An 11,205-nucleotide genomic window follows, 5' to 3' on the forward strand; every position below is an offset into this window, starting at 1 on the left:
CATGTAACCCACCAATATTCTGTGTACCCAATGTTGTAAGGCCCCCATATGAGGAGAAGCCATGATGGGTATCGGATATTGGGAGGGATCCCCAGTTTAGACACTGGAAGGGGTCTTAGAGTAGACCAGATGGTTATGAGACGGCTTAGGAGCCAAGAGTAGATACCCGTCTGCAAAAAGGGGGGGTTCGGGGGGGCGATAGCCCCCCCGATAGTAGGGGGTCCGCGGGGCGCAGGCCCCAGGCCCGACGGTATGACCTATGCGCGATCCTTCATCTGCCCGCCGGCATGTTTTCTGAAGGGTCGGCTGGTCTTCCAGGCCGACCGTCAACCACTTACACTATATAAGTGGCCACCCCCTATCATCAGATCACCAGTTCTTCACGCTCATAGTCCTCCGTCTAGCATCTGTCTAGATCACCATCGAAGCTCTGTCTGTAGAGCGCACGGGTGGACAGCCAACCATCAGTTGTATCAGCAGTTTGGTATATCAGAATTTTTGTATTCTCTCTAGCTTTCCATCGTGTACTTGCGTTTTGTTGTTATCTTCCACTGCGTACTATTTTCTTACATGGTATCAGAGCTCAGGCTATCTGAGTAACGACTTTATTGCAAGTTCAACGAGCTTTGTTAGCAAAGGCTACTAGGAGTGATGGCTGCACCAACCCCGTTGCGAATTCGTCCACCTGCCTTCAATGAAGGCAAGCTCGATGGGACGAATTATACTTTGTGGAAATTCAAGATCAGCGCGATCTTGGATTCATATGAGCTTCTGGATACTGTTCTGGGATTGGATCTAGAACCGGTTGGATCACCGAATCCAAACAACCCCAACGTCATAACGCCACCGAATGCAGATCTTCTTCGGGCATGGAAACGAAGGAACGCAGATGCACTCTGCGCTCTTGTTACCAGTTCAAGTGATTCTGTTATTCAACATACAGATAAGGCAAGTGAGGCTTGGAACATACTGAAAGGTCAGTATGAAACGCGGAATCAGACCAGAATTCAAAATCTGGAGAATATGCTTGCTGCAGAGAGGTGCTCTGATGGAGAATCAGCTGAGACATTCATCACACGGATCAAGAATCTATGTGATCAGATGGCGACGGTTGGGATTACAAAGACCAGCGAAGAGTTGGCCAGAAGGTGCATTCGGATCCTTCCACAAAAGTACGATGCGTTGGTCACGACACTCAACACGCAGGTAAGAAATCCACCCCTCACTTTTGAAGAGTTCAGCGCGATGCTTCTAGAGGAGGAGATGCGAATGAAGACCCGCGATGGCGGAAGTGATGCAGCATTCTCAACCACATCCAAAGGGAAGGGTGGAGAGAAGAAGAATGGTAAGAAGAAGAAGTTTTCAGGTAAGTGCCACTACTGCAACAAAAGCGGTCACATGATCAAGGATTGCAGAAAGAAGCAGCAGGATGAAAAGAATGGCACTACACAGTCTTCTTCGAAAGGCAAGGAATCTGCCAACACAGTTGAAACTGAGTTGGAGCTATGGGTTGCAATTGAAGAATTATGCTCCTCAACAGAAGTTTCAACAACGAATGATTCATGGCTCCTTGATAGTGGAGCGTCCCGTCACATGACCAGAAAGAAGGACTGGTATAGCTCTTTCAAGCCTCTACAAGAGCCCATGAACATGACGGTCGGTAATAATGCAAAATGCCCTGTGGAAGGTACAGGTACTATCGCTCTTTCCATTCAAGAAGGTGAAACTAAAGAGCTTTCTGATGTATTACTCATTCCTCAGCTAAAGAAGAACTTGCTTTCGGTTGCTGCGATAACTGATCGCAACTTGGAGGTGCGTTTCAAGAGGACCGGAGCAGAAATCCTTAATGCAGCGGGCAAGGTGGTTGGCAAGGCAGTAAGGAAGAACAATCTCTACGAGCTGACGGCACTAACAGTCTCTTCAGGAGTGGGCATCAATAAGGTATGGCATGAAAGATTTGGTCATCTTAGTTATCCTATTCTTTTGGAAATGCAGAAAACAGGGATGGTTGCACACTTGCCTGCACTCTCAAAGGTGCAGGAACCTTGTGAAGCTTGTATGATGGGCAAGCAACAAAGGAAGGCTTTTCCACATGAGAGCGGCTATCGGGCAAAGGCTCCTCTACAATTGGTTCATGCTGATCTCAGTGGGAAAGCTCCGACTCAAGCTTTGGGGGGATGTAACTACTATATGCTTATCGTCGACGACTACAGTAGATACATGTGGGTGTATTTTCTACGAGATAAGGCTGAAGCTCTTGGAAAATTCAAACAGTGGCAAAAGATGGTGGAAAACGAAAGCGGGCTAAAGGTAAAGAAGCTTCGCATGGATCGAGGAGGAGAGTTCCTATCAAAAGAGTTCGACACATACTTGCACGAGAATGGCATTAAGCGCCAACTCACGACTGCACATACTCCGCAACAAAATGGTGTTGTAGAGTGTCGCAATCGTACTGTCATGGAGATGGCACGATGCATGGCACTAGGTAAAGGACTGCCTAAGTCTTTTTGGGCTGAGGCAGTCAATACAGCAGTCTACATCCTCAATCGAAGCTTCACAAAGGCCTTGATGGGCAAAACACCTTTGGAGGCCTACTCAGGTAAAAAGCCTTCCGCTTCTCATTTCAGAACATTTGGATGTGAGTGCTTTGTTCATGTTCCAGACAGCACCAGAAAGAAATTAGATCCAAAGAGCAGAAAGTGTATCTTCATGGGCTATAGCCAGGAGTCAAAGGCGTACCGGCTATATGATCCAGAGGCAAAGAAGATCGTGGTCAGTCGTGATGTGGTGTTTTGGGAACAGCCACATATAGTGGAGGAGGAGGTATGCCCTTCCACTTTATCATTAGCCGTAAAAGTAACTCACCTTGTGCCCGTATCTAAAGCAGAGTTGCAGAATGAGGAGGAGTACTTCGAGGAACAGACTCCACCAACACCACAACATGCCTTGGCTCCACAAGGTAAGCCACTTCCAAAGTGGGCAAGGCAGCTCTTTGATGAGAAGAATCCAGCAAACTTGGCGGAGTCATCTGCAGATGGACTTCGACGATCAAAGAGGATAGAGGAGCAGAAAAGGGCTTCTGAACACATAGTCAATATGGCCTTGATGGCTGAGATTATGAAAGTTCAAGAGCCTACGAATTTGGATGAGGCAATGGACGATCCAAATTGGAAAGCTGCCATGCAAGAGGAGTATGACAGCATCATGAAGAATCAGACTTGGGACTTGGTTGATCGTCCAGTAAAAAGGAAGATCATTGGTACCAAATGGGTATGGAAGGCCAAGTACAAATCTGATGGATCTTTGGAAAAGTACAAGGCTAGGCTTGTTGCACAAGGATACTCTCAAGTTGAAGGCTTTGATTTTGAGGATTCCTTTGCTCCTACAGCAAGGATGACAACTATTCGGGTGGTACTTGCCTTGGCTGCTCATAAGCAGTGGCCGGTTTTTCAAATGGATGTGAAATCTGCATTCTTGAATGGACATCTCAAGGAGGAGGTATATGTGTTCCAGCCACCAGGATTTGAGGTGCCCAATTCAGAGAACAAGTTTTGCAGACTAAAGAAGGCATTGTACGGGCTGAAACAGGCCCCAAGGGCATGGTACCAACGGATTGATAGCTTTCTCATATCTATTGGTTTCTCAAAAAGTGCTTCTGATGCTAACCTGTATGTTTGTAAGCAGGATGGCAAGTATGTGGTAATAGTCCTTTACGTGGATGACTTGATCATCACAGGAGATCATGAGAAGATGCTGCAACAGTTGAGGGAGTCGTTGAGTTCCGAGTTTGAAATGACAGATTTGGGGCTCATGCACTTTTGCCTCGGCATTGAGGTTTGGCAAAAACCTGGCAGGATTTTCATCTCTCAGCAGAGATATGCTCGCGAGATCTTGAAGGCATTCGATATGACCGAGTGTAAGGACGTGGTCTCTTCAATGGAGGTGAATGGTAAGCTCTCAGTGGAGGATGCATCACCACTTGTCGACATCAAGGAGTATAGGAAACTTGTGGGGAGTCTCATTTTTCTGTGCAACACTAGACCTGATATCAGCTTTGCAGTTGGTGTACTTAGTAGGTTCTCAAATCAACCTCGAGAGAACCATTGGAAAGCAGGGATGCGTGTGCTAAAGTACGTGAAAGGTACACTGGAGTATGGCATTACCTACAGAGTAGGGAAGACCTTGGCGGGTTACTGTGACTCAGTTTGGGCGAGAGATTGTGATTCTAGAAAGTCAGTTTTTGGATATTGTTTCTCACTTGGTTCAGGAGTGTTCTCTTGGATTAGCAAGAAGCAACCAACGGTGGCACTATCTTCGACGGAAGCTGAGTACAAGGCAGCATGCATTGCTGCTTGTGAAGCAGTTTGGCTAAGGAGGATCCTGCAAGACATAGGAGTTCCAATCGAAGATGCGACGGTTCTAAAATGCGACAATCAAAGTTGCATGGCCATCGCAAAGAATCCTGTGTTCCATGCTCGTACAAAGCACATAGAGATCCAGTATCACTACGTATGAGAGCTCATCGAGGATGGAGTCATAGAGCTAGAGTATTGTCCCATAGAGGACAATTGTGCAGACATCTTCACGAAGGCTCTTGGGAGTGATTTATTGTTGCGGCATCTACATCGACTCGGCATTGGTCCGAACACGTAGTTCATCTTCGGGTGAACATTGAGGGGGGGTGTTAGAGTTAGCTCAAATGTCCACCTCTCATGTAACCCACCAATATTCTGTGTAGCCAATGTTGTAAGGCCCCCATATGAGGAGAAGCCATGATGGGTATCGGATATTGGGAGGGATCCCCAGTTTAGACACTGGAAGGGGTCTTAGAGTAGACCAGATGGTTATGAGACGGCTTAGGAGCCAAGAGTAGATACCCGTCTGCAAAAAGGGGGGGTTCGGGGGGGCGATAGCCCCCCCGATAGTAGGGGGTCCGCGGGGCGCAGGCCCCAGGCCCGACGGTATGACCTATGCGCGATCCTTCATCTGCCCGCCGGCATGTTTTCTGAAGGGTCGGCTGGTCTTCCAGGCCGACTGTCTATTAGGTCGACTGCCTATTACAGGGCCGACCGTCAACCACTTACACTATATAAGTGGCCACCCCCTATCATCAGATCACCAGTTCTTCACGCTCATAGTCCTCCGTCCAACATCTGTCTAGATCACCATCGAAGCTCTGTCTGTAGAGCGCACGGGTGGACAGCCAACCATCAGTTGTATCAGCAGTTTGGTATATCAGAATTTTTGTATTCTCTCCAGCTTTCCATCGTGTACTTGCATTTTGTTGTTATCTTCCACTACGTACTATTTTCTTACAGGTACTCCGCACCTCGAGAATGGTAGAAGCTAGACTATGAGGCATGGGTGGTAAGTCTATTTCTCTTATAATTTATTATTCTATTTGTTTAATTATCCATATACGGCACTTGATCTAACTCTCTTAATTTGGGTCCACAAGAATCTATGATTCACCATCCTTCTAGAGACGTGGAGTACAGTTATGCATGGAGAGTAGGGGCGAGGCCATTTTTCTAGGAGCTAGAGCATCAGGTATATTGTTGGGAATCAAGCTCTCTGTTATTGTTCCTGTTGTGTGAGTAGGTGAGTCACACTGACTCAACCATAGTTAGTTCTTATCTACTATGTATGGGTGTTGACCTTAGTAGTGTTCAATTGTATTATGTGGGTGAATATGAGCTGATTGTGGAGGAGACTGTTGCTCCCTCTTGGTTGCTTCCTATATCTCTCTTCTTGTTTTTCTTAATATGGTATTAGAGCTACCGTTCCTTGCCTTCTGTTGCCCACTGCTTATGGAAGCTTACAGGAGTGCTTCTCCTACTCTGAAGCTTCGAAGTGATGAGAAGAGATCTCGTTTTTTGGACTGAAGTAGCAATTTCCAGCTTCTGTTTCGCTTGGGAGCTGTCCAATTGATGTCTTCTTGCTAAGGGGAGATCGCTATTATCCATAGGTTGCTCGTGGGAGATGTATTTTGACAAAACACAACTCGTTTTTACTGTTTGGGTGTGATAAAACAGAGTTGATCTCTTTTTCTGGACAACTACCACTTGGTTTGAGCCAAGCAAGAGGTATATACAGCAGAAAGAAGCAAAAACGTCTCTCCAAGCCTCATCACCCAGCTCTTTGAGGGTGGTTTGTGAAACGTCTCTCCAAACCTCATCGTCTAGCTCTCTGGAGGTTGTTTGTGGCTAAAAAAAACTCTCCTACATCTCCTATCAAGTGAGGAGAACCTTCAGCTTGTAGATCTCGTTTTTTTTGCTCCTGGATAGCTTTTGGAGACTTCAAAAGTGATATACATCTTACTTTCTTCCTTTTCTAGCACCCCAAATGTTTGCTACATCCTCATACATCATTTTTGTTTTGCTCCTGGATAGCTTTTGGAGACTTCAAAAGTGATATACATCTTGCTTTCTTCCTTTTCCAGCACCCCAAATGTTTGCTACATCCTCATACATCATTTTTGTGGAGTCTTAGTCTCTTTGTGAGCTACCAGAACTCCCGTGTTCCTCCAAACACAAAGTGCTGCTGCTGTTTTTTTGTTTAAAAGTGATCAAATTGTCATTTTCCGGATTGTTTATTTCTCAAACTGTGTGGATTTGGATGTTGGTCTGAACTGACAAGTTGAAGGCAAGTATACAAGCTCCGACTTTGCTTTTGGAATCAAGTTCATTTGGATTTATTGTCAAAAGTTATGAGCTTAGGAAAATCAGAAAAAGTCATAGTCTACAACTTACTGTCAAATTGTCAGATGCAGTTGTAGGCATGATATTGCAATGTTCATGAATATATGTGATGATATTTGGATGCCCAGTGGTTGGATGTTAATGTCAAGTAGCTTGACAGATGCTATGCCTTGCCATTGATAGTAGCAAAGTGGCATTTTGAGTCTGGTTGTAACATTGAACTAGTAGCTGGAAGTTTCCGGACTGCTGTCAAAAGTGTGCAGGTGCCTGTTTTTAGCAGCAAATAATAGTGAAACCTTATAGAATTTGGACATGCATTAAACTGGAAAGTTGTAGACCTATGGATTGGCTACAATTTGTTCGTTGATAGTTTTTGCATTTGAGGTAACGTGCGGAAGTTATTGACTGTGCAAAACAGCAAAAAGTTGTAGAAATCTGCTATCGGAAACCATGGCTAATGCTAGTGGCAGTGACAACATTACACAGATTGTTGGAGAGAAGTTGGATCAAAATAATTATGCCATTTGGAAGTTTCGGATGGAAAATTTCTTGACTAGAAAAGCCTATTGGGATTTGGTTATAGGTGATGAGAAAGAGCCTAATTTGCCAAAAAGAAATGCTATTGCAAAACAAGTTAAGAATCATAAAGCTTAGCTGGAAAGAGCACGGAGGGTACTTCATTGGTATTCAATATCTATTTCAGCTGCCATGGTTATGCAAATTCTTAATTGCAAGTCTCCCAAGAATGCATGGGATATCTTGATGAGGTATTATGGCACCACAACAAGTGCCAAAAAGATATAGTTGAAACAGAAATTTAACAATATGTCAAGAAGGGGGAGAACGATACAGGAATTTATGACTGATATCAAAACTATAGCTGATCAATTGGCCTCTATTGATGCTCCTGTGGATGATGATGACATGGTTGCAGTCACTTTGAATGGACTTGGTCCCGAATATAAGTCGTTTGACACTTCTATTTCTATGAGGCAGAATATGCCGGATTTCAATGAGCTGGTTGCTCTTTTGATCCATGAGGAAGTGAAGCTTGGGCTGAATACCAATGGCAGTAGCTCAAGGAATAGTGATGCAATGTTCTACTCTGATCAGAGAGGCCATGGTGGATGACACAGAGGTTCATTCCATGGTAGAGGTGATGGGAGGCATGTCCCTAAAACCCCTAGTCAGTCACCTCAGAGAGGAGGTGGAGCCTTCAGTCCTCAAGGTGAGGCAGTCAATAGAGCGGGCGAGAAAAAGCGAGCAAGCCCAAAAAAGCGAGCGACAATTAGTTGAAGTGGTTGGAAAATAAAGCAAGCAAAGAAAGAATCTAAGTTTTTTATAAAATAATTGCTTGAAGTACAAAGTATTCAAAAAGGTGGTTATGTGTCAAATTTATAGTCTGATGCACACAAGTTTTTTAGATGGTGCAAAAAGGCATGATATTCATCTAAGTCATGCCTTGTCATTTGATTTGATATGTAACATTATGCCATTTATATTTCATAATCAAAAGATGCAGGGATGTTAAAAACTCATCTTTTGGGCCAAAATAATCAAATGTTGACATCTTGCCAAAATATAGGGATGTGAAAATGTCCTCTTTTGGGCCATATCTTTTGATTTACAAGTCCAAATGGGGTCATGTTACATATCAAAATCAAATCAAATGGCAAGGCATACTTTAGATGCTTATCGTGTCTTTGTGCACCATCTAGTAAAATTTAATGCACCAAAAAATGAATTTGTGGCCAATTTGCTGCATTGGTAAGATTAGTGGGAGGTAAGAATAAATCATTAGAGAAGGATATTTTTATAGTAACAAAGAAACATGGGTTTTGTTCCAAGAGTGAACAGAGTTAAAAAACCTAAACATTTACATATGCATGGAATCTAGACTAATCCATGCAAGGAGTCCTTGGAAAGATGATCTCAATTACTCTAAAGGAAAGAGAGAACTTGATTGCAGTAGGGTTTGTCTTTGATACAAACAATGACTTGGAAGTTAAACATACAAACTGTCTCATGGATGATGTGAAATTAGTGTTAATGGCTTTAAAGTTATATGCATGTTTAACCTTCTGGCATTGAGGGAACATATGCACTTTTGAATAAGTTATTATTTTTTCATACTAAAATGGGGGATTTATAAATCTTTTATTGTTTTTTATCGCTCGCTTTTTTTGGCTTGCTCGCTTTTTATCGCTCGCTTTTTGGTAGTCCTCGAGGTAGGGGGAGAGCTGCTTCTTATGGTAGAGGTACTTGGTAGCAACTACAACAAACAGTGCATAATCCTAATAGTGATAAGACATGTCATTACTGTGGCAAGGTTGGCCATATTGCTAGAGACTATTTCAAGAAGCAAGCAAATCAAAGAGGAACGACAAATCAGCATGGTCATTTTGCCTCTTCTAGTCATGTGCATGAGACATCCTCAGATTAGCTATTTGCTATGACACATGTGCAAGATCATAAGCCTCTGGTGATGCATGATGGTCAGACCAAGAAGTTGCATGAAGTGTTGCATGTGCCTTTGATCACAAGAATTTGTTGTCTGTTGGGCAAATGGCTGAGCAAAACTTGCAGGTGCGGCTTAATAAGCGTGGTTGTTTCATTGAGGAGTTTGGTAATTGTTGCAAGTTGATTACAAAAGGGAAAAGGCAAAGAAGAATGTTTACTTTAGATGTAGGCATGTCGGAACTAAAGCCTGCCATGTTTACCCATGGTATGGGTGTTGTCTCTGATTTGGAAATTTGGTACAAACGCATTGGTCATATTAATATTCAAAAGCTAAAAAATATGCAATAAAGAGGCATTGTCGATGGCTTGCCAAAGTTCAAGTATATTGCTTTAGAGCATGTTTGTCCTACATGCTAGTTTGGAAAACAATCAAGGTTGCCATTTACTAGGCATATGCGGGAAAGTAATAGACCTTTGCAGTTGATTCACTCTGATGTCTGGGGTCCAGCTTAGACTACCACGATGGGAGGTTCATCATATTACTATCACATTGATTGATGATTTTAGCTAGTATACATGGCTATATTTTTTAAAACATAAGAATGAGGTCCTGCCTGACTTCAAGCATTTCAAGCAACATGTTGAAAAGGAGTTTGGGTCATATATCACATGCTTGAGATCAGATAATAAAGATGAATATCTATCAAATGAATTTGATGACTTCTTGGCCTATCATGGGATTAGACGGGAGCTTATATGCCCATATACACCATAGCAGAATGGAGTGGCTGAACGTAAGAATGGGGTGATTGGTTTGTGTGGTAGAGCCATATTGAATGAAAAGAACTTGATTATTATTGGGCAGAAGCACTTGCAACTGCAGTGTATGTGCTGAATCGCACTCCTACTGCTGGCATTCATATGCTCACACCATATGAGAAACTGTATCGATAGAAGCCTGATGTCAGTCATTTAAAAGTGTTTGGCAGCTTGGCATATGTGGATATACCAGATGAAAAGAGACGGAAGTTGGATCCCAAAGCTGAAAGATGTGTGTTTATTGGCTATGCACAGAACCGGAAGGGTTACAAATGCTACAACCCATCGACCAAGAAGACTATGGTGAGTTGAGATGTTGTTTTTGATGAGCTAGAATCTTGGTATGGCAAGTTGAAAGTGGCTATTCCAAATGATGCATCTGCAGGTCATGCATATGATAAAAATCAATAAATTAGTACATCCATATCTGGGCCTACATCTATTAGTTCTACTACAGTGAATCCTTGGTCTAGCAGGTTATGCAATTCCACTGACACTGCTATGTCAGTGAGGGGGAGAGATAAAGGGAAAGCCAAGGTTGTTGAGGTGCTTTCGCAAGCTGAAAATGATGTCCTTGGGCCATCAAATTGTGGCCATGATTCATTGTGGCCATGATTCATCATGTAGTGACAATTTGGATAGTGAGCTGGGTATACCATCTGTGTCTACACCTGGAGTCAAGGGAAGCAGGTACATACCTCCTCATGAATGAGGAGAGTCAGGCACTCTAGTGAGAAGGTCACAGAGAGTCAAGTATCTTATTGATAGGTTAACGTATAGTGGTTATGCTACTCGGCATTATGCATATATGACAAAAGTTATGGGACATACTAAGCCAACTATCTTTGGTGAGGCTATGCAACATGGTCATTGGCAGAATGCCATGGATGAGGAGATGGATGCTCTTGCCATTAATCAGACTTGGGATTTGGTGGAGTTTCCTGAAGGCAAGAATCCTATTGGTTGCAAATGGGTCTACAAAGTAAAATGCAAGTCTGATGGATCAGTGGAAAGGTATAAAGCAAGGTTGGTTGCCAAAGGGTATGCACAGCAATATGGGATAGATTATGAGGAAACTTTCAGCCCTATTGCCGAGATGGCAACTATGAGAACTGTCATAGCATTGGCTGCTGCAAATGGCTGGAAATTACAGCAAATGGATGTCAAGAATGCTTTCCTAAATGGTGACTTGTTGGAGGAAGTCTATATGGTTTAGCCTGAGGGT

Source organism: Dipteris shenzhenensis, chromosome 11 (genome assembly GCF_047967505.1).
Source record: "Dipteris shenzhenensis isolate YYH24624 ecotype China chromosome 11, Dip_SZ_1.0, whole genome shotgun sequence".
NCBI classification, from domain to species: domain Eukaryota; kingdom Viridiplantae; phylum Streptophyta; class Polypodiopsida; order Gleicheniales; family Dipteridaceae; genus Dipteris; species Dipteris shenzhenensis.